The sequence below is a fragment of the Rhipicephalus microplus genome, unplaced genomic scaffold (assembly GCF_043290135.1).
Source record: "Rhipicephalus microplus isolate Deutch F79 unplaced genomic scaffold, USDA_Rmic scaffold_13, whole genome shotgun sequence".
NCBI classification, from domain to species: domain Eukaryota; kingdom Metazoa; phylum Arthropoda; class Arachnida; order Ixodida; family Ixodidae; genus Rhipicephalus; species Rhipicephalus microplus.
In genome coordinates, this window is record NW_027464586.1 from 33,959,989 (window position 1) to 33,983,102 (window position 23,114).

Here is a 23,114-nt window from a genome sequence, read left to right on the forward strand (position 1 = left end):
GCGAGAGCTCGAGCTTCGTTCACAGGCTCCTGATGAGTCTTTACAAGAGTATGCACGTGCGATGGAGGAACTTTACTCTATCGCTGAGCCCTGAGCCTCGAACGAAGAGTGCGTTGAACGGCTAATATGGCAGGCACGTCCGACTTTTTCAGCATACCTGTGTGGCGGCGGCCGCTTCCGTGATTTAGAGGAATTGGCCGCTGAGGCGAAGCGTATTCAAAGCGAATATCTCCCTGCACATGCCTATCGCCCGCCGCCGTCAGCCAGCGATGCCCTTGAGCCGCGCTGCACTTGGAGAGGGGTCATGACCCTTCCCCAACGGTGACAGCCTCATGGCGCCGCCTTTGCAGCTGAAACCAGCTGTGCAAAGGGCGCTGAGCAATCGCGCTCTTGATCCCTACACACATGAAAGGCAGGCAGTCTGTGCTGCACCACCTTAAACCTCCACACAGGGACACTCTCCGACCCACCGTAATGTGGGAGGTGACGCTCGCAGAAACGTATCCTGCGATAACGTAGCGAGCCAATCACGACAACTAGAGGCTACTCCGTCTGGGAAAATGAACCGTGATGAAGCGCACTGTTACCGCTGCCATGAACGAGGGCACATAGCAAAAAGAGTGCACCAGATCCAGGCCTCCTGGGAGGCAGGGAAACGGGTTGGCGGGTTGTTCGTGAAGGCATGAGCGACCGAACTTTTGCTGCTTTCCTCGGCGTGCATGGCAAGCACGTTTCTTGCAGATGCGCACGCGCCATTCATTCCAGTCAGTATTGCCGGCCGTGAATTTTCGGCGTTGCTGGAAATGAGCGCTAGCGCCTCGTTGTTCGGCAAACAGGTGTTGTCCCACTTGCAGAAGCACTCAGTGCGCTTGCGGACGACATTCACCCTTGTGAAAGGGGTGGCCCATTCGGCAGGCGCTGCAAGGTCGACTGTCAGATGGGGAGATCGAATGAGACGCTGCCGTCTTGTTCATCTTCCAGAGCTCAATGTTCCAGTGATTATCGATCGGGACTTTCCCCTTAAAACCAGGATCGTTGTGGACATTGCAAATAGCGGCTATCGAGATGGCTTATTTTGCCAGCTCAAGCCGTTCAATAGCCCGCCGGCGCTTACCGTTGCCTTTGCCGCAGAAGCGTCGGAAATGTGCTCTGCGCAGAGTTCGGGATCAAGGCACTGCTCAACGCATTCGCCCTCTCACAGTCCCCTTCAGGAACGAGAGGCACAGCGCGAACCGTGTCGCATGCAAACTTCGTGGTTGTACCTTGGCGTTATGCGCTCGTCGGCTCGAAACCTCTGTTTGGATCGACCAACACGACACGAAGATGCACTACATCCTTTGGTCGCCTGTGCGACTCAGTTGGATGATACACAAAAGGCTCGCCTGCCGACACTGTTACGTCAGTACAACGAGCTCTTCACTGATCAGTCGGGCTGTACCGGTTTTGGGAGCTACGTGATCGAAACTGGCGACGCGCTTCCGTTGAAGTGTAACCCCAGGCCCATCAGTCTCGCCAAAAGGCAGATTATCGGTTGTTTGCCAGACGACATGCTTGCGGCTGCCATTATTCGCCGCTCGTTTAGCTCCTGGGCATCTCCAATTGTGTTTGTGCCTAAGGAAGATGGCAGTCATCGGCTTTGCGTACACTATTGCCGTCTGAATGAAGTGACTCGTAAGGATGCCTATCCGCTCTCCACGATAAAACTCCTTCGTAGGAAACCTTGGTGATGTACGGTACTTTACCACGCTTGATGCCTCTAAAGGTTACCTACAGGTCCGGATGGGTGAATTGTCAGCAGTGTAAAACTGCGTTCACAACCTACAGAGGGTTGTTCGAGTTTACTCGTATGCCCTTTGGTCTTTGCAATGCTCCTGCGAGGTTTCTAAGACACATGGACCGTGTCCTCGAAAAAGCAAAGTGGTCATACTGCATGTGCCACCTCGACGACATCGTGATTTATTCACGAACCTTCGAAGAGCACTTGGCCCATGTTGCCGATGTACTCGAGAGGGTGAGGACCGCCGGGATGACGTTAAATCTCTCAAGGTCCAATTAGTGCAGACCCATATTCAGTTACTCTGGTTTACGCTGGGCAAAGGCTTCATTGAGTCGGATCGGAAAAAACTACAAGCCATTCTCGATTTTTCCCGTGCCCAAAAAGGTAAGTGGCTTTCGCTGCTTTTTAGGAATGATTAACGTTTCCCGTTCCTTCATTCCGTCCTGTGCTCTACTGCAGGCGCCCTTGCGCAAGCTCTTGGATAAGTCTGCTGAGTGGCAATGGGGACCTGAGCAGCAGGAGGTGTTTTGCTGTCTTAAAGCTATAGCGAAGACAGCGCAGCTCAAGCTTCCACAGACCTGACCAGACCGTTCGTTGTACAAACTGATGCGAACGATCTGGGTTTAGGAGCTGTTCTCCTACAGGAATACGATGACGTGTTGCAGCCGTTGGCCTTTGCCAGTCGCTCCTTGGTCCCTGCGGAGAAAAATTATTCCGTGACCGAAAAGGGGTGCCTCGCCATCCTGTTTGCACTGCGGAAGTTTGACATCTATCTTAATGGGACGAAATTCGTGGTGCAAACGGATCACAGTGCACCCAGCTGGCTCCCTGAGCCTGCTGGCAGGCTGGCGCGCTGGGCTCTCCTGATACAGCACTGTAACTTTGCAGTGGAGTATCGAAAGGGGAGCGCCAACGTGGTAGCCGATGCGCTGTCCCATACCCCATTGTCTGCCGTGGGCCTTGATCCCAGTGCTACAGCCACTAGCAGTGCCTTTTCACATGCAAGTGTCGAGGGCGAAACAGCAGCTTTGCCGCCATTCGGCAAGAAAGGAGAGTCCCCATGCGGACGAACCTTGGCTGCTATTCAGGTAAGCGGCGCACCGCGAAGCGGCCGAGCGGGGGCGCTTTCTGAAGGCCACGATGCCGAGAGTGAACCCGTGACGCTGACGCAAGCCGTTGATGCTGCGGTCCTGAGTGGGCAGGATACCAGACCACCCATTTCGGGAGAATAGAAATCGCTTTCAGTAGAGAAGAGCTTCTGAAGGCTCAGCAAAGTGATCTGTTTTGTCGCGAAATGGGCGAAGGTCTCAAAGAGATGGAGCACCGTGATGCTGCTTGTCCTGCGGCGAGCGCGAATAGGGGGCTGGAACAGCGTGTGTCACCGAGTCCCCGGTGGATTCATTTTGCTAGACCATGACTGGCTTCTGCTGAACTATATAGCCATCGGCGAGAACTCTGCGAATACGTTTAACGTGGCTATGCCCAAGATGTCTGAGAGCCGCAGTGTTGCGATCTTCTCGTGACGAACTCATGGCCGGTCACTTGAGTGGCTCGAAAGATTGCGCAAACTGAGCAACGTTGTGGCCTGGCCCGGCTCGAAGCGCGACATTTATCGCTATTCACGTGCCTGCCACGCCTGACAAACGGTGGAACCAAGGGTTGGGAAGCCCGGTCTTATGAACCGATTGTCAGCGAGCGTCCGTGGCCCATACTTGATGAAAGATCGCCTTTTTAGGAAAACTCAGCTGTGCCCGATTTGCAGACCTGAAGTTCTTTGTCACGGTTTGACAAGCTCGCGCCAGTACCCTGCGGCACTTCGCGCAAGCAACAAGGCACACCCAAGGCGGCGGACGGCATTCGGACCCTGTACAGGTATAATGTGAGCGAGCGGTCACCTTTGTGATTACACGCCGGACAGCCGACTTCTCCACAACCGACAGCCCTCAGTTTACTGTCTAGCCTCAGCATGGTCAGCGACTTTACGGCCTGTTCTCGTAATGAAGTCGACCCCGCCCGGTTTTCTGCCTGCATTTATTTTTTTAAGTGTTCATGTGTTGTTTATCTTATTATTATGTGTTCATTTGTATTTTATGCTTTATGTTTCTTTCTGCCTAATATTGAGTGTCATTTTTGCTCTGTTTAACTTTTTGTGTTTTATTCGGTCTACCAGCGAAGATAGTTCTGAACGTTGGTGCTTATGCGTGGAGAGAGGGACGAAGGACGCTTTGCACCTTTGCTTGTGCAGCCATCAGCGGTGTGTGTGTCGTGTGTACGTGCACGATGCTTCTGTGCGTGCCCAGAAAGAAGAGTGCCCGTCGACGCTTCATTCCATCGACGTGGACAATGCAGGTGCTTGGGCCCTGACCTGCTGACGTCAGACAGTCCGACTGTGCCCTGCTATTGGCAGTCGCCGAAAAACCCTGCTGCCCCTTCCACCTTGGCTTCTGCACGAGGCCAGCTGACAGCAGCTAAATGCTGCCTGAGAACGCCAGGATGCCTGCAAGCCGATTCCTGGTTGCTTCCCTAATCCCTGGGAAGGCCCGGCTTTTCAGCGAGGTTCCCTCGTTCGTCCATCGAGAAATGCGAGGCCTCCGAACCACCACTGACACGGCGTTTGTCGGACTCGCAGTCCAATTGTCCTCGTGAGCCAAGAGCCATCAGTGAGCCCCTTCCGTGCCTCTGACCTCTCACACGAGCATCACACCCAGCGGACATTGTCACGCTCTTCCGCCCCTCTGCGCGGTAGACGCTATCCCGCCTCAGCATTACGAACTCTAGCCTTATTTCCTTCGCTTTTTTTTTCTTCCACAAAAAATTTTATAGTGTCATGTGTTTATTTTTTCTTTTTATCCTTTCATAATTTTTTTAGCAGCAGTTACAGGGCTGGACTGAGGTTAGCTGTTGCTCATAGCAATGTCATTTTAACTGCATGGGTGACGTTCGGCTGCCTTTGCAGACCGGTAAAGGGCAAATTTAGGAGAGCTGGATGTGAAAATTGAGGCTAGCCCACCCCCTTTGCACGGGCTTTGCTGCCTATTTTTGCCATTATCATGTCCCGACATGACTCTCCCCTCCTTCGTGGTCTGCCGCGCTGGGGGAGCGGGGAGTGACGATTAACCCCTCTCACCAGGTAGCGGATGTCGACTGGTGCCGTGCGCAAAGTCTCTCGGGATGTTTGGCGTACACGAGTCGGGAGTGAGTCTAGTTTCTCGGGGACAGCTTACGGTGAGCACGCATTTCTTTTCCGTCCGTCGGCTCCTATTGTCCGGGTCTCGTCGGACTTCGCCAATGGCGCCTTGCGCCGGCGGCGAACGCTCACTTTTTGTTGCCCCTTGCGAATGCTAGGCTGATGAGCGGTGCGGTGTCCTAGTGTGTGGTCAGACTACGTCAACCCATATCTCTCCGCAGCCAACATGAGCGCACTTTTGCCCTCGCTCAAGTAATCGGGCCCTTTGTCCCGGTGTTACCGTGAATTACTTTTGCCCACGGAGACATGCTCGCGGCACCCCTCTGTAGTACTTCTCGCCTGTGGTGTAGATAAGCCAATTGCGCCTTTCGCAACGGCCTCTGTACTGCGTTTTGGTGTTGCCGCAGACAATAAAGTGTTGCGACCTTGAGCAGTCGTGTTCTCGGACTGTTAATGCATGCCCTGTGGCTCGGTAAGATCCGACCCACGCTAGTGACCATACTCCTTCAAGATACGTGTACACTACACATTTCAAGCCTAATCTTTCATGGGACCTGCACATCAACTCCCGTTACTGCCAAGGCTTTCAGGTCACTTTGATATCTGTGCCAGAACTAGCGGTACTTGCCAAGAAATGTAGGACAACTCTCCTACAAAACCATTGTTCATCTGCAGTTAGAATACACTTCGTCATTGTGGTCTCCTCATCAAATAAGCTTGAGTCTGTACAAAACAGAGCTACTCATTTTATCACCTCCAACTATCACCCCCATTTCAGCATAACGCAGATCAAACATGACGTAGCGCTTGTGCAATTGAATGTACATCGTTCCATTGCTTTTTATCATTCTTCTATAAATACCACTACCGCATCAGGCCATCCCTCTTTCCATTGGAAGCGCCCACACTAATGTCACGTCGCTTACATATCAATATAGCAATAAACACATAAATGGACAAACTAGCGCTATCGATTCATCTGCACTTCCCCGAGCCATTGTTTTATAGAATGGTCTCCCAAATGAAATCGCATCTAATAGTAACCATCAAGCATTTCTTGATTGGTTGCATAAATGTTTTTTTGAAATAGCATCATATCATCACCAAGTCATACTGCACTTTTATTTTTTGTACTTTTTTGCTAGCATGTGCCATAGGTGTGTTTTTTTCTTCTATAAGTCATGCTGTTGCTCTGTAGAAACATGCTTTTTCCTGTATGTATGCATATATATATATATATATATATATATATATAGAGGCAGTGGCCGTAGCGTTGCATATAGTCCAGTAGATCCTCCGTGAGCGGTCACAACGTGGTTTATTTCGACGTTTCGGCCTAGAGTCTGGCCTTCATCAGGATAAAGGCCAGACTCTAGGCCGAAACGTCCAAATAAACCACGTTGTGACCGCTCACAAAGGATCTACTGGACTATATATATATATATACATATATAGTAGCGAAGCCTCCGAACTCTGAAATGGGTCAAACTCTTGAGTACCTCCTAGTGGGGCTACCCAACAAGGACGCCGCTCGCGCTCTGAGAGCCCGTGCTTGGCCGTGACTGTCGCCATGGTATATTCTCGCTCGTTGCCGGCTAATAAACGCCTTAACAATTTGGTGGAGGTGCTGCGATCATCGTCTATGTCTTTGGAGCTACGATCACGTACCCTGCCATCGACTATGTACCACGACGCTTCTCAGCAAACGCCTCCTCCAATGCCACCCCCTTGTCCCGGTGTCCCCAGAATCCGCGATCCACCCATCTTTACTGGCGCTGATGGCACTGACGTGGAGGACTGGCTCGCCATTTACGAGCGCGTGAGCGTCCCCAACAAATGGGACGAGGACGGCAAGCTGACCAACTTGGTATTTTACCTTACGGGTGTTGCCAGTTTGTGGTACAACAACCACGCGTCCGATTTGGCCACCTGGTCCGATTTTAAGACCGCAATCATCGTCTTCGGCCGCCCTGCTGTTCGCAAGCTGCAAGCCGAGCAGCGCTTGCGTGAATGTGCTCAGGAGGCTGGTGAGTCATTCACCAGCTATATTGAAGACGTCCTGGACCTACGCAACAAATCTAATCACACCATGTCTGAGTCTGACAAGATCCGAAACATCATGAAAGGCATTGACGATGATGCCTTCACGATGCTGCTCGCCAAAAACCCCGGCACAGTGGCTGAGGTCATTACACTGTGCCAGAGCTACGAGGAGCTCCGCCGGCAGCGTTCGATGACCCGACGCTCCCCACCCCGAGCTGCAACGCTTGCTGGCTTGGAGGCCAGTTGTGACCAAGTGGCGTTGATGGCAGACCTAAAGTCCTTCATCCTTAAGGAAATCGCGCGTCAGTTCTTGCTCCTGCCCTTTGCCCACCAACCGGCTGTTCAACAATTGCCTACTACCCTTCCCCCCCCCCATCCGTCCAGCGATTGAACAGGAAATAGCGGAGGTAATGCCTGCGTACCACACCCCACAGCCTCCGGCTCCTGCGCCCCTGAGTTACGCGCAAGTGGTCGCCAGGCCGCCCCAAGTCGTTCCAGCACCCGCCCCTCTGACTTATGCCGAAGCTGCCGCTCGACCACCGTCCTTTGCAGCGGGTATGCCCGCTACGTATGTTGACGTAACCCCTCAGCCTCAGCCTCAGTCCACCATGCAGCCACCGTTCCGTCCAGCGGCCCTTGCGACATGGGTGAGACCTACCCCGGTGAACAGATGGCGCACACCCGACAACCGGCCCATCTGCTTTGCCTGCGGTTACGCCGGTCACGTGGCCCGTTATTGCCCTCGCGTACAGCTGGCGCCAATTTCTTCACCTGTTGCTGACCAACTCAGCCGTCCTTATCACGAAGAACCGCCGTCTATGCCACCTCGATCTCGACAAGGTCCATCTCGACGATCGCCGTCTCCACGACGTCGTTCCCTGTCCCCCATGCGGCCAAGTGCGACTGCTCATGAGCGGGAAAACTAGTCGTCACAGTCCCCGAGGCAAGGACTGCGACGCTATCGCAATGTGAAAGCCCTCAGAGCAGCCTCTCGAATGTCATTGACGTGCTTGTGGACGGTGTTTGTGCATCGGCTATTATTGACACTGGAGCTGCCGTATCAGTTATGGACGAAAAACTCTGCCGCTTACTTCGAAAAGTGACAACGCCACTTTCAGGGTTGTCCCTCCGTACTGCAAGTTTGCATCGTATTCATCCTACAGCAGGGTGCACAGCTCGCGTTGTCATCCAGGACGTTCTGTATGTCGTCCAGTTCATCATCATTCCGGCATGCTCTCATGATATCATCCTGGGATGGGACTTTCTCTCCCGCCATGACGCCGTCATCCATTGTGCCGCCGGCGAAATTGAGCTCTCACCCTTCTGGCATTTGACGCCAGAAGACAGTCCCTCGACACTGAGCAAGATTCCAACGAAAGACGATACAATAGTGCCTCCAAACTCGACGACGGCTGTTATACTGCGCCGGTCTCTCCGACACCACTGCACTCGTTTCGCCATCTGACCGCGCTTGCAGCAGGAAAGGGTTGCTAGTACCTTTCGCGACCGTGCAGGTCAACCAGGGCAATGCTGCTATTTTTGTAACCAACCCGTCCCCGTACACTGTTACCTTGCTTCGAGGGGAATGTCTCGGCAGAGTGAAACCAGTCGACGACGCACAAGTCCTGGACGTACCCGATGACACGCGCTGCCCCAGGTCGCGTACCATCAATGCTGTTTCCACTTCTGATTCGTCATCTGCTGATGTATTTGGCCCCTCCATCGCTGACAACCTTACGGCCGTACAGCGTTCCCAACTTCTGGACCTGTTGCAAGAATATCATTCTTCTATCGATGTCGGGCGAAATTCTCTCGGTCGCACGTCCGTTGTTACGCATCGCATCGACACTGGTGCCCATCCACCTTTACGGCAACGTCCATATCGCGTGTCGCCTCCTGAACGTCGAGTAATTAATGATCAGGTTGACGATATGCTCCGACACGACGTTATTCGGCTCTCGGACAGTCCATGGGCATCTTCTGTTGTTCTTGTTGCGAAGAAAGACTGTTCTGTGCGGTTCTGTGTGGACTACAGACTGCTCGATAAGATCAATCGCAAGGATGTTTATCCACTGCCACGCATCGATGACGCGATTGACAGCCTTCATGGAGCCCCTTTTTTTTTCTTCTCTCGATCTGCGCTCGGGGTACTGGCAAGTACCCATGGCTGACGACGCTCGACTAAAGACCGCCTTCGTCACGCCAGACAGCTTGTACGAGTTCAACGTCATGCCGTTTGGTCTATGTAATGCACCTGCGACCTTTGAGCTCATGATGGACACCGTTCTACGCAACTTGAAATGGTACACGTGCTTGTGTTACCTCGACGATGTCGTCTTTGCTCCGGATTTCTCCACGCATCTCCAACGTCTGAAAGAAGTTTTCGCACGTGTGAGCAACGCTGGCTTGCAACTAAATCTGAAAAAGTGCCGCGTTGCGGCACGGCAACTCACCATACTTGGGTACGTCGTGTCCGAAGATGGCATTCTTCCTGATCCTGCCAAGCTTCACTTCGTAGCCGAATTCCCCAAACCTGCATCTGTCAAAGAACTGCGTAGTTTCGTGGGCCTGTGCTCATACTTCCGACGCTTCATACGAAACTTTGCCACGATCATATCACCGCTGACGAAGCTCCTTCGAAGTAACGGGCCCCTCAATTCGTGGTCATCCGAGTGCGACGACGCGTTCGCGAAGCTCCGCCATTTGTCGACGTTGCCTCCCATTATACGCCACTACGACCCTACAGCCCCAACGGAGGTGCACACGAACGCCAGCGGAGTAGGCCTAGGCGCTGTCCTGGCGCAGCGAAAACCCGGATTCCCTGAATATGTCGTAGCATATGCAAGCCGTAGGCTCACGAGAGCCGAGACAAACTACACCGTCACAGAAAAAGAGTGCCTGGCGATAGTCTGGGCCCTTACAAAGTTTCGACCTTATTTGTATGGTCGCCCATTCGATGTCGTCACCGACCATCATGCACTATGCTGGCTTTCATCATTGAAGTATCCCCCAAGCCGTCTCGCCTGTTGGGCTCTTCGCTTACAAGACTACGACATCCGTGTGCTATACCGTAACGGGCGCCAGCATGCTGACGCTGATGCCCTCTCAGGCTCCCCTCTACCTCAAGACAGCGTGCCCTGCTCAGTAACCTCCATTGCTGTATCTGCCATCGATGTTGACATCCTCGCTACCGAACAGCGAAAGGATAATTGGATCGCCCCGCTGATCGACTTGCTCTTTGATCCGTCTGCAACACCATCCACGCGTGCCTTGCATCGTCGAGCTCACCATTTCGCCATCCGTGACGGCCTCCTACACCGACGCAATTATGACTCCGATGGCCGGCAGTGGTTACTCGTCATACCCCGCAGTCTGCTGTTGGAGATATGTGAATCTTCCATTCTGATCCACAATGTGCGCACTATGGGGTATTCAAAACTTACCACCGCATTCGACAACGCTACTTCTGGAGCGGGATGCGAGCTTGCCAAGACTTTTACGACACAAGAGCAAGAGCGGCAGAAGAATATTCGTGATGGCTCCACCACTTCTGAGCCCACGTTCCTTCCTGATGCGCTTGTATGGCTCTCGATCCCGACCTCTGTAGCTGGCCTCTCTTCCAAACTACTTCCCAAATACGAAGGCCCTTACCGTGTCATCGAGCGCACCTCACCCGTCAACTATCTGATCGAACCCGTTGAAAAATCTTCGGACATGCGCCGCCGTGGGCGAGACATCGTCAACGTGGAGCGCCTGAAGGCTTACTATGACCCGCTAATAGTAACAAGCTATTAGGTCGCCAGGCGGCTCCCTCTTCGACCCCGGGGTAATTGTAGCGAAGCCTCCGAACTCTGAAATGGGTCGAACTCTTGAGTACCTTCTAGTGGGGCTACCCAACAAGGACGCCGCTCGCGCTGAGAGCCCGTGCTTGGCCGTGACTGTTGCTATTGTATATTCTCGCTCGTTGCCGGCTAATAAACGCCTTAACAAAATGTGTGTGTGTGTGTGTGTGTGTGTGTGTGTGTGTGTGTGTGTGTGTGTGTGTGTGTGTGTGTGTGTGTGTGTGTGTGTGTGTGTGTACATGTTTCCCTTTCGTCATTAGTTTTTTGTGTGCTTTTTTGCGAGTTAAAATTTTTTTCTCCAACTTAATTCACTGATCACTTCTTATTTGTTTCCTTGTATTTATTGATGTATTTCTTTCTATTTCCTTTGCATTTGCTCTCCTGACTCAAAGCCCTTTGGGCTCTGTAAGGCATAATGAATAAATAAATTAGGGCAAAGTTCACACTACCATTAAAAAAAACTACATAGTTTTCCCTATGTTTTGTTTGGCTAGATTGTCTGCTGGCTTAATTGGTTTCAGCAAAGAACTGAGCCTCGCAAACTACTATTCACCTTATGTTGTACTTATTTGCTTGAAAGCATGTCAACTTCTTTTCGAATACAGTCGAATCTCATTATTTCGAACTTCCGGTTAATTCGAACCCTCGATGAGGTCCCGTCAAAGCTATGCATATTCCAATGGGCGAAAACACCAGTTAATTCGAACGCCCAACCACTTCCGATGGTTAATTTGAACATACTACGCTCCGAAACTTCTCTCCGCACCCTGCCCAATCCCACCGCGGCACCTGCGAGACCTCAACGCTGCCCGTGAAGGAAATGAAAAGGAAAGAAAAGACTGCGGTGGAACGTTTGCTGTCTCTCAAATGCCGATCTGCGACGCGCCAGTGTCGCGCTTCTCCCTTTTCCGTCCCTGTCACGTAAAGCCGTCGCTGGGTTGAATGATTGCGTGGTTGAAGGAAAGAAAAAAGGCACTATCTTCTGCAGCCCTTGCCCTTGCAGGAGCACGGCTCTGCACCTTGAGGGGGGGGGGGGGTCTCTCACGTGCTGGTGCCACCCTTCCCCTTTCCCTTCCCCGCCACGTAACCTTTCTCTGAAATTCTCTCCACGTGGAGAAGCTCCTCCTTTCTCGCCACGTGCTGGCCATGCTGCGGCTGTGTAGCGGAGAGCGGGAAGCTCTGCTACGCAGCAGTCACTATTGCAGTCTTTAGAAAGTGTCGGTGCTGGACATTTTCGCGCGCCACTTCTTTTGCCAGGAGGATGCTGAAGTTGAAGAAAAAAAGGTTTGCAAGCTGCGTGCGAAATTGATTGACTCATTGCAAGGCAAACGTGTGCAGATGCGCGTCACCGACTACTTCAATTAATAACATATGTCTTGTGAATTGTGAATAAATGTAAGTCTCCTAAAACTTCCTCCTCGTGTGTTAGCTCAATGCACATGCGCCACTGCATGGAGAGCCCTCCATTTATGTAGCTTTCCTTAATTCAAACTTTTTTTATTTCAAACAAATTTTTGGGCCCCTTCGTGTTCGAATTATCGAGATTCGACTAACTTGGTCTGGTGCTTCAAAGCCTTGTTGGCTGATCTCATGGTGACTTTTCTTGTATTTATTGTATTTCTTGTATTTGCCGGCTGTCTAATGAAAAATCATGTTAGTGCATCAATGCAGGACGTCTGCAATGTTGTACAAAAATGGCTGGTCGAATCCCAGGTCGAAGAAGGCGTTTGATCGCGCAGATGTCAGGAAAAGAGCATCTACGACTCGCCATGAGCGGTCGTGCGAAGAATTTGTGTAAAAAGTTTTAGGTCCATGTCCCTTTGACCTGAGCTTTATTGGTGCTCCTATAGTTCACAGTTTGTATGAACTAGAGTGGCTTCTACTGGCGTGACCTGAAATTTCATTTGTGTATGTGTGTGTGTGAGTGCAGGTACTTAGCTACGGAGAAAAAACCTGGAGACTTACAAAGAGGGCTCAGCTTAAATTGAGGACAATGCAGCGAGCAATGAAAGAAAATTGTTAGGTGTAACCTTAAGAGACAAGAAGAGAGCAGAGTGGATTAGGGAACAAACGGGGGTAAAGAATATAATACTTGAAATCAAGAAGAGGAAATGAACATGGGCCGGGCATGTAGCGCTTAGACAGGACAATCGCTGGTCATTAAGGGTAACTAACTGGATTCCTAGAGAAGGCAAGCAGGTTAGGGGGAGACAGAAGGTTAGGTGGGCAGATGAGATTAAGAAGTTTGCGGGTATAAATTGGCAGCAGCAAGCACAGGACCGAGTTAAAGGGGCACGACGCGGGGATCAGATCGCGAAAATTGCAAAAAAAAATCTATTTTTGGAAATCACTCATTCAGGCATCTGCAGTGCCTATTCTATGCCGTACCAAACAGATTTGCTGAAAACCAACCTTAAATGCCCCCCAAAAAATAAGTTTGTCAGCGCGATCGGCGAGAAAGAGGCTCAAAATCGCACAAAGACACCGATGTTCACAAAGCAAGTATTCATCTCTCGCGCTATCAATCGCCGCCATCTTGGTATCCTTCGAAGCGTCTATGCTTCGCCTTCCCGCTTTCACGCATTCCAAACGTCACCGGCAAAGAAGAAACGTGCAAAAAGCAAAAAAAGCATGTGGTCATACGGGCAGTCCGAGGACCGTTTTATAGAACGGGACATCCTACGGCAAACCGATCATTGCACCATTCAGGCGCACTTGGAGACTCGCTAAGTATTAGCGGGAGCAGTGGAGGCGCAAGTATCGAGCGATCGAGACTCTCTTCGCGCGGTGTCCGCCACTCAGCGGAAGCTGTCCTTGGTGGGCCGGCAAAGTGAAAAATTTCCGGGACACCTGGAGATAAATTTATACTTATGCAAGTTGTTGCTATCAACACAATGCTGGCTGACACTCTCTGCCTGAAATGCCGAAAACATTCTCTGGGCGTGAATATTGAGACAAGGCTGGGTCTGGCAGTGAAAATCGCACTGTCATGATGTACTTGTGGCAGCATATCCCACTGGTCTCCTCAAAGGATGGTGACTCCAGAGCGTTTGATGTGAACATTAGCTCAATGCAAGCAATACAAACCATTGGCAAGGGACAGACTGCTCTGAATGACTTGTGGGCCACCATGAACATTTCTCACCGCAGCTTACATCATAAAACCTACCATGGTCATTTGAAAAGGTTATTCAAGCCTACAGCTGAGGTGGCTTCAGACAACGTATTTGCAGATGCTGTTCGTGCTGTCAAAAGAGTGTACACAGAGATGGACGTTGGTTTTTCTAAAAATGTCACTGTTGTTTACGACGGCACCTGGATGACAAGTGGTGATCGATCACATATTGGAGTTTGCTGCATAACCGAATTCCATAGAGGGCTTGTGCTCGACAGAGTTGTTTTATCTAATTTCTGCCTCTGATACGATCTAGGACCAGCAGAGGACGACCCTGTGTATCCCCAGTGGAGGCAGCACCATCAGTGCCAAAAAAACAGACGTTGGATCTGGTCGGATGGAAGCGGAGGCCGCGCTACAGCTTTTTGGCCGCTCGTTGGCCAAGAATGGTCTAAGGTACTGCAGCAGTGTGGCCTGTGATGGAGACAGCCGAGTTTTTCAGGCATTGAGTGAGGAGCAGCCCTATGATTTACACGAATAACTAAGGAGGACTGTATAAATCATGTGAAGAAGAGAATGGGCACAGCGCTCTGCACTCTTGTCAGCAAGGCAAGAAAAGGGGAGCCACAAGGTGGAAAAGGAGGCCTCACACAAGACCTCATCAAGAGGCTTACCAATTATTATGGAATATCCCTCCGCAACAACAGCAACGATGTGGTGGCAATGCACATTGCCGTAATGGCGACGTACCACCCCGTCACATCCACAGATGAGAGTCCTCACCATGAGCTATGCCCCCCTGGTCCTACGAGCTGGTGTACACACCGAGTTGCCGAGGCACAAGGACATGCACAACCAGCCCTCAAGGACAAGCTTTCCAGCAGAGTTGCCACAGCGCTGTTGCCGGTGTATGAACGCCTTCCAGACACACAGCTGCTTGAGCGGTGTAAAGGAGGGAAGACACAGAATGCAGCTGAGAGCTTGCATTCTGTGATTTGGTCTCAACTATCCAAGGACCAACATGCGTCTCTTTTCAGCGGTAAACAAGGCAGTAAAAAAATATAATTCAGGTAGCGTGAGTATGTACTAGGAAACGTGTGTTACATTGGATGTGCGTCCTGGTTCCATGGACCTCCAGAGGGATCAAGAAAAAACTGCCTGCGTCTCAAAAAAGTGCATAAAAGTGAAGAAACCAAGGGACAGAGGTCCAAGTAGATGCCTCTTCGCAGTGATGCCAAAAACTATAGCCCTGGGGCATTTTAATAAAGGTGCAACATTTGCAAAACTTTAAGGGGAGACGCGGGTCGAAAAATCGGTATTATTTTTATAATTTTCGATTTTCTGTTCTTGCTTGTTTTATTATCATTGAACATCCTAGTTTCATGCAGCAAAATATAAGAACAAGATTTGTGCAAGAAGTTTTAAAAAAACGCGTCTGAATGACTCGTGGTGACGGCAAAAATCACGAATGCAGCCACATTTTGGCCATTTTCGAACTGCCGCTACTCAAAGCACGGGCGCCGGCCGCCATTGTTGATATTTGCAAAAATTGCACAAAGCCTTCCTCTTTCGGCAGCTACGTCAGTCGGTTTCGTATTTGCATGTGAAAATATAATAAAAACGTTTTTCCGCGCGTCTTCCGAGCGCTCCCGCTGTCACGTGACGTGAAACCAAGACTGCCATTGGCTACCGCCATGCTGTCAGACCCGGCAAGCCCCCTACGCCAGCAGAAGGCAGCACCCCTCCCAGCGCAGCACAGGCAAGCGCGTCTGATTTTATCAGCGACGCTTTCAACTTCGTGAGCGCCTCAGAAAGAAAGTTGGCAGCGTTCCAAGATGAAGAGATTGCCGAGGGCGGGACCGGTGCAGGCCTCGTTATCTGTGAAATTGAAGCGCTGACCCGGCTCGGTTCGTGAGCAGAGGGTGCGGAACGTGCGGGAAATGCGAACTTGTGGTGGTGGAGGTCGCAAGCAAGCGCAAGGGCCTTGCTTCCCTTCTAGAGCTCCGTTGCACAAACGGGGCGTGCCCAGCAGCAGCAGTTTCGGCTGTGTATTCGTCGGAACGCACTGGTGCCAATGGCTGTGAAGGGTCTGACGCGGAGCGGTGCCGTGGAAGCCCTCGCGATAGTTTCGCCATCAATGTGAAAGTAGTGCTTGCTGCGCGTTCGATTGGTGTCGGACACGGCGAGCTGACAAGGTTTTGTGGCATTCTTGGCTTACCAAAGCCACTTCACCATAAGACATTTTACAACATTGCCAAGAAAGTGCACACTGCTGCCACCAAAGCAGCCTCAGACAACCTAGCAGAAGCAAGACAAATAACCGCACTACAAACTGATCGGACTGACGTTGCTGTCATGTTTGATGGGACTTGGCAGAAGCGTGGGCACAAGAGCCATAATGGTGTTGGCAGTGCAATTTCGTTGGACACTGGCCTCTGTCTGGACTATGAAGTGTTGGCAAACTACTGTCAAGGCTGTAGCAGCCACAAAGCCCTTGACAACGAAGAGGAAGAAGTATGGCAGGCCTTCCATTCTCCTGTGTGTGAAAAAAATGTGGACTGCACATCACATGCCATGGAAACACAAGCTGCACTACGCATCTGGAGCAGGACGCAGTCCTGTAACATGCAGTTCACCACATTTCTGAGCGACGGCGACAGCAAGGCATATGCTGCAGTCTGTGAAGCACAGGTTTATGGGTCGAAGGCAGTGACGAAAGAAGACTGCGCAAACCATGTTGCCAAACGTCTTGGTACTGCGCTTAGAAAGCTGAAAACACCACTGCCCCGTGGGCAGAAGCTCAGTGACAAGACCATTCAAAGGCTGCAGAACTATTATCAGATCGCAATAACCAGCAACCGGGGCAGCGTAAGAGGCATGTTCTGTGCGATTTGGGCCTCGTATTTCCATTCGTGCTCCAGCAATGAGGCAAACAGCCACAAGTATTGCCCCGATGGGAAAGAGTCATGGTGCAAACAAAAGAGAGCCCTAGCTCTGGGAGAACCTGCTCCTGAACACACACCCCCTGACCAAAGCACAAGGCAAAGCACTGCTGCCAATTTATAAACGTTTGACAGATGCCAAACTGCTTGTCCGCTGTTTGCAAGGGAAGACACAAAACGCCGCTGAATCCTTGAATGGCAAGATTTGGATGTTGTGCCCGAAGAGTCGTTTCGCATCACGCACTGCAGTGGAGACTGCCACTGCCATTGCAGTGCTGTGGTTCAACAGGGGCCACTCCAGCTTCGAAAAAGTGCTGGAAGAACTGGGAGTCCTTCCTTCAAAGCAGCTGGTCAGACTCAGCCTGGAAAGTGATCAGAAAAGAATCCGGAAGATGTCTGTGAAGCTGACTGCTGAAGCCAAGTCCCATCGCCGCAGCCAGGTGAAACGAGCCCGTACCAAGGACTCTGTTCGCAAGAACCGTGAGGGCGAAACTTATGCAGCAGGAGTGTTCTAGTGTTCCAAGTCTAGTAATAGACATGTTGAAGTACATTTAAACCAAGTTTGATTTAATTTCAGCAAGAATTTCGGCATCCAATGTTCAAATAAACTTTCATTTGAGGTTTTCTCAAATTGGTGTTTTTGCTCATTTTTAAAGTTTGTGCACACAATTTTTGCCTCTTCTACTTCTTGGATCCCAATGAAATTTTGCACAGATGTTCTTTGGGGTGCATAGAGTGCGGGAATCTTGTTTATATGTCTAGTCTCACAACATATTTATTATAGTTCGAAAACAGAATGCCAACAGACAAAAGAGAATGACACCCTAATTTTCATTATTTTTTTTTTAATAAGAAAATGCAGATAAAATTATTTCACCTAGATATCAGCATTTTGTGGCTTGTAATGAACTACCGAGTGTGTTTTAAAATGCTCTGGCATAATAATTACTAAGAAAAATTGTGTGCACAAGAAAGGCATTATTTCACACTAAAATATATTATAAAAATCGAACTACTATAGCTGTAAAAAAAGTGATTACATATATCATAACAAGAGCTCAATTTACACCAACTGTGCAAATTTCAGCCCTCTAACTTCATTATTAAATTTTTTTTTTTCGAGGAGCGTCTCCCCTTAAAAGCCATTTTTTGTGATGTTTTTTTTTTTTCTACCACCTTGCTCGTGGAAAGCATTGCGCGACTATGGCCGGACCGATTTTCATTCTGTTTGTTTTATTGTAACTCGTAGACTTTGCCATAACTGAAGGCAGTCTTCAAATATTAGTTTGGGCTTCTATTTTTTTTAAATTTCACAATTACTGAAAGGCAGGACTTGATGAAGCACATGCATATGCAAATAATGCTCAGCAGATATATTGTTAGGGCATTAAAAAAATCTGGCACTGTCTTCGGCTACAAGCAATATGTACACATACATTAAAAGCTATTCCAGCACTTAAGCAAGTTTCCTCGCTGTGCCAGGCTCTCCACGAGCGACAAACTTAAGAATTTTTTATACAATTTATTAAAATTTGCATTCATCTCTTCAATGTGATTTTTAGTGTGGGTATACGAAATTTCATGAACCTAGTCAAAGAAACAAAAAAGTTACAAATGATCCCCACATCCCCCCTTAACTGGCGGAACATGGGAGAGGCCTTTGTCCTGCAGTGATGATGATGAGTAGATTTTAGTGGCGCAAGGGCCAATTGATGGCCAAAGAGCGCCATTTCAATTGACTACAGATATGAACAATGATATGGTGCGTGGCTGTAAAGGGGCCTTAAAATTCCTCGCTCTAACGCGGGTTAAAACATGAAAGTAATAAAATTATGACAGTGGCGTGACATATGTGTGGTGATAGCTGATGGCAAAATTGTCTTGATAATCAAACCATGATGAAGATATAGTCACCGCAGCGACGACCACACTATAGAGGTCGTGCTATGGATGACCTCGAAATATCGGGTGAAAGCTTTGCACATCTTTTAAAAACCTAAAAAGTGTATGCAGTTTAAAAAGCGGATCCCTACCGATGAGCATCCCAGGGTGTAGAGGGAGCTGCTGTCGGTAGGGCAGTAAAAAGTGCTTTTTTCTTAGAGCATCTAGCTCATTGCACTGGACGAGAATGTGGAGAACCGTAAGGGGGTCTCCACATCTCTCACAATATGGTGGATCACCGGTGGACAGAAGAAATGAGTGTGTGGAATGTGTGTGTCCTGTTCTAAGCCTTGTTAGTATTACTTCTGTGTGTCGTGATTTTGATAGTGGCGGCCAATAACCTAGTTGCGGCTTAATAGCATGTAGTTTATTATCTGTGTGATTATCCCACATCCTCTGCCAATACTCCCTGAGCTTTCGTTTTATGAAAGGTTTTAAGTCAAGTGCAGGGACTGGTGTTGATGCATTGGCAGTTGTGACATTGGCGCAAGCAGCCAGATTGTCGGCCAAAACGTTTCCTTGTATTTCACGGTGCCCTGGAACCCAGCAGACAACGACATGCTGTTTTGATGTGTAAAGTGTGCACAGAAGTGAGTAGAGTGACACCAGCACGGGGTTCTTGTGTTTTTTAGGAGTTTTCAGGGCTTTGACCACGCTTAGGGAATCTGTGTATATTACCGCCTTTTGTAATTTTATCTGTTTAATGTGTTTTACGACCGCCAGTATTGCGTAAGCTTCTCCTGTGAAAATGCTTGCATTAGGATGAAGAACGCCAGCCTCGGAAAAGGATTGGCCTACCGCTGCATATGACACAGAAGTGTTTGACTTTGACGCATCGGTAAAGAACTCGGGGCATGTGTATTTATGTTGTAGTTCTAGGAAAAATGTATGTATGTGTGCAAGTGGTGCGTGCTTTGTGACATCAACAAAAGAGATATCACAGTCTATAAGCTGCCACTGCCACGGTGGCAGATATGTTGCAGGAGCCATCAAACTGGGTTCAAGAAGAGGCACACCCGTTTCTTCGGCCAGGCTCCTTACACGCAGCGCGTAGGGCTGCCTAAACGAAGGACGGTTCTCGAACAAGCCAGAACAAGACAAATCATTAATTATGAAATGGGAAGGGTGTTTCTTGTCTGCCTTCACCTTCAAAAAGTACAGAAAGGACAAGGAACATCTTTGTAGGTGGAGCGACCATTCATTCGAATCCACGTACAGGCTCTCCACAGGGCTGGTGCGGAAAGCACCCGTAGAGAGGCGAATGCCTAAATGGTGGACAGGGTCGAGAATTTTCAAGGCTGATGGTGTTGCCGACTGATAAATTATAGCACCGTAATCTAGGCGTGTGCGTACGAGGCTTTTATATAAGTTAATTAAACATTTCCTGTCGCTACCCCATGTAGTGCGTGACAACACTTTCAAAATGTTCATTGTTTTTAAGCACCTGTCCCTTAAATACTTGATGTGTGGGATGAAGGTTAGCTTAGTGTCTAATATGAGACCAAGAAACTTGTGCTCGGTCTTCACTGACAGAGGTTGACCATGCAGGTCAATGTCTGGGTCAGGATGGAGGCCCCTCTTTCGGCTGAACAAGACACAAGTGCTCTTTTGCGCGTTGAGTATAAAACCATTCTCGTTTGCCCATTGAGATACCTTGTTCAACCCTAGTTGAACTTGGCGTTGGCACATTGAGATGTTGCACGATTTGTAACCAATCTGCACATCATCGACATATATGCAGTAAAAAATATTTCGTGGGAGAGACAGGTGCAAGGAATTCATTTTAACTATGAAAAGTGTGCAGCTCAATACACCTCCTTGTGGCACTCCTGTTTCTTGGACAAATACTCGAGAGAAGACGGTGCCAACTTGGACACGGAATGTACGATTGGACAGGTAGCTTTCGATAACTGTCAGCATTCTACCCCGCACACCTAAATGTGACAGGTCTCGCAATATGCCGAAGCGCCATGCAGTGTCATATGCTTTTTCCATATCGAGGAACACAGACAGAAAAAATTGCTTATGAACAAAAGCATCGCGAATTTGTGCTTCGATACGGACAAGGTGGTCAGTGGTGGACCGAGCCTCTCGAAATCCACACTGGTATGGGTCAAGTAGGCCATTAATTTCAAGGAAGTGCATCAGGCGCCTGTTAATCATTTTTTCAAAGACTTTGCAAATACAGCTGGTTAATGCTATTGGCCTGTAGCTGGAAATTGAGGCCGGGTCCTTGCCTTGTTTTAGAATTGGGATAATGATAGCTTCCTTCCAGGCTGAGGGTAGCTCGCCAGAAGACCATATCGCATTATAGAGAGAGAGGAGAGCTTTCTGGGTTTCAGTGGGCAGGTGTTTCAACATTTCATATGCCACACGGTCCGGGCCTGGGGCAGATTTATTGCAGCAGGCAAGTGAGGCCTGCAGTTCAGCCAAACAGAAAGGTTCGTTGTATGCCTCATGTGTTGTGGGCTTGCGCTCTAATCTCTGTTTTTCTATTGCGGTTTTGTATCGTCGGAACGCTTCACTATAGTGTGTTGAGCTGGAGACCTGTTCAAAGTGTGCTCCGAGAGTGTTTGCCTGGTCTTCCAAACTCTCGCCTTGGGTGTTCACTAGAGGAAGAGAATGTGCTCCTCGTCCTGCCACCTTACCAACCATACTCCAGACTCTCGACTCATCTGTGTATGAGTTAATGCCCGACACAAATTTGTGCCAACTTTCTCTTTTCGCCTGTCGGCGCGTCCTCCTTGCTTGCGACATAACGTTTTTAAAGTTTACAAGATTCTCGGCTGTGGGCGAGTATCTAAGCAACCTCCATGCCTTATTTTGTTTTTTTCGAGCATCACGGCACTCATTATTCCACCATGGTACTCGTCGTTTGCTTGACGGTCCACATGTTTGGGGAATACATTTTGTTGCTGCATCAACCAAGAAAGCTGTGAAGTAGCATACAGCATCCTCTATGCTCAATGTCGCCATGTCAGTCCAAGATAATAAAGTCATTTTTTGAAACTTTTCCCAATTGGCTTTGTCGGTGAGCCATTTGGGAACCTGTGCAGGACATGTATTTGTTATTGATGTGCTAATAACGATAGGAAAATGGTCACTACCATATGGATCATTAATGACTTCCCATTTAAGTAGAGGCAGGAGTGATGGGGATATTATGCTGAGGTCTATTGCTGAGTACGTATTGTTAGCGATGTTGTAATATGTTGGCTCTTTCCGATTCAGCAGGCACGCACCGGAAGAAAACAGGACCTGTTCAATCAGGCGACCTCGAGCATCGCAGCGAGAGTCACCCCATAGATTGCTATGTGCATTGAAATCTCCCAGGAGAATATAAGGTTCTGGAAGTTCCTCTATGAGGGACTCGAATTCATGCTTTTCAAGACGGTGTTGCGGAGGTATGTAGAGAGAGCAGATGGTGACGAGCTTATTTAAAAGAACTGCTCGAACAGCCACCGCCTCAAGGGATGTTTGTAGTGGTAGGTGTGTGCATGCAATCCCTTGATTAACTATAATGGCAACACCACCGGATGGCACTATGGCATCATTCCGGTCTTTCCGAAAGATAACGTAATGACGTAAAAAGTTGGTGTGTTTAGGTTTCAGGTGTGTCTCTTGTACGCACAGCACCTTAGGTGTATGTTTGTGTAAAAGTTCATGGATATCGTCGAGGTTTCTCAACAGTCCTCTGACGTTCCACTGTAGTATTTGTGTCATTTTAATGTAGTGTGGTGCTGTGTGTACAGAGGTGTTGCGTTAGTTTACAGGGCCTTTTGAGGGCCCCGTGATTTGAGGTTTTTCTTTTTTGGCGCGCTCTAAGGAGTTGCGCCTATCCTTCGGCGTCTGAGGCGCCGGAGGAGTGGGACTTGTATCCATCACCTCTTGTGAGGTGGTGGATGGTGCCTGCTGGGCAGGCACATTCACTGAACTTTTGGACCTAACTGCCCCTGCAGTGGTCCCAGGTTCGGCAGACACCGGGGTCTGCCGGCCCTGTTTGTCAGGTGGCGGAGCAGTACAGGCTGCTCCAGCCGGGGGCGCTGGCGGCACGACCGCGGCCACACACTGTGTGACATTCGCGGGTGCCGAGGCATGTGGCGCGGCGCCCCGGCGCGTCACATCTGCAAAGGAGGGATAAGATGGGTTGTGTATTGCGAAACGTTGGCGTGCTTCTTGGAATGTGAGATTGAATTTAACCTTGAGTTCTACTATTTGTTTTTCTTTTTTCCATGCGGGGCATGATCGTGAGTAGGCAGCGTGATCT

The 23,114-nt window shown here is 49.6% G+C and overlaps 1 protein-coding gene and 1 pseudogene across 2 annotated transcripts in view; one reads left to right on the forward strand and one right to left on the reverse strand.

Moving 5' to 3' along the window:
* The window catches only part of Gdi (GDP dissociation inhibitor), a 181,765-nt gene that overhangs the window by 39,722 nt on the left and 118,929 nt on the right, over nt 1–23,114 (reverse strand). The gene's annotated exons all lie outside the window — the stretch shown is intronic.
* LOC142784063 (uncharacterized) lies at nt 16,420–17,678 on the forward strand (annotated as a pseudogene).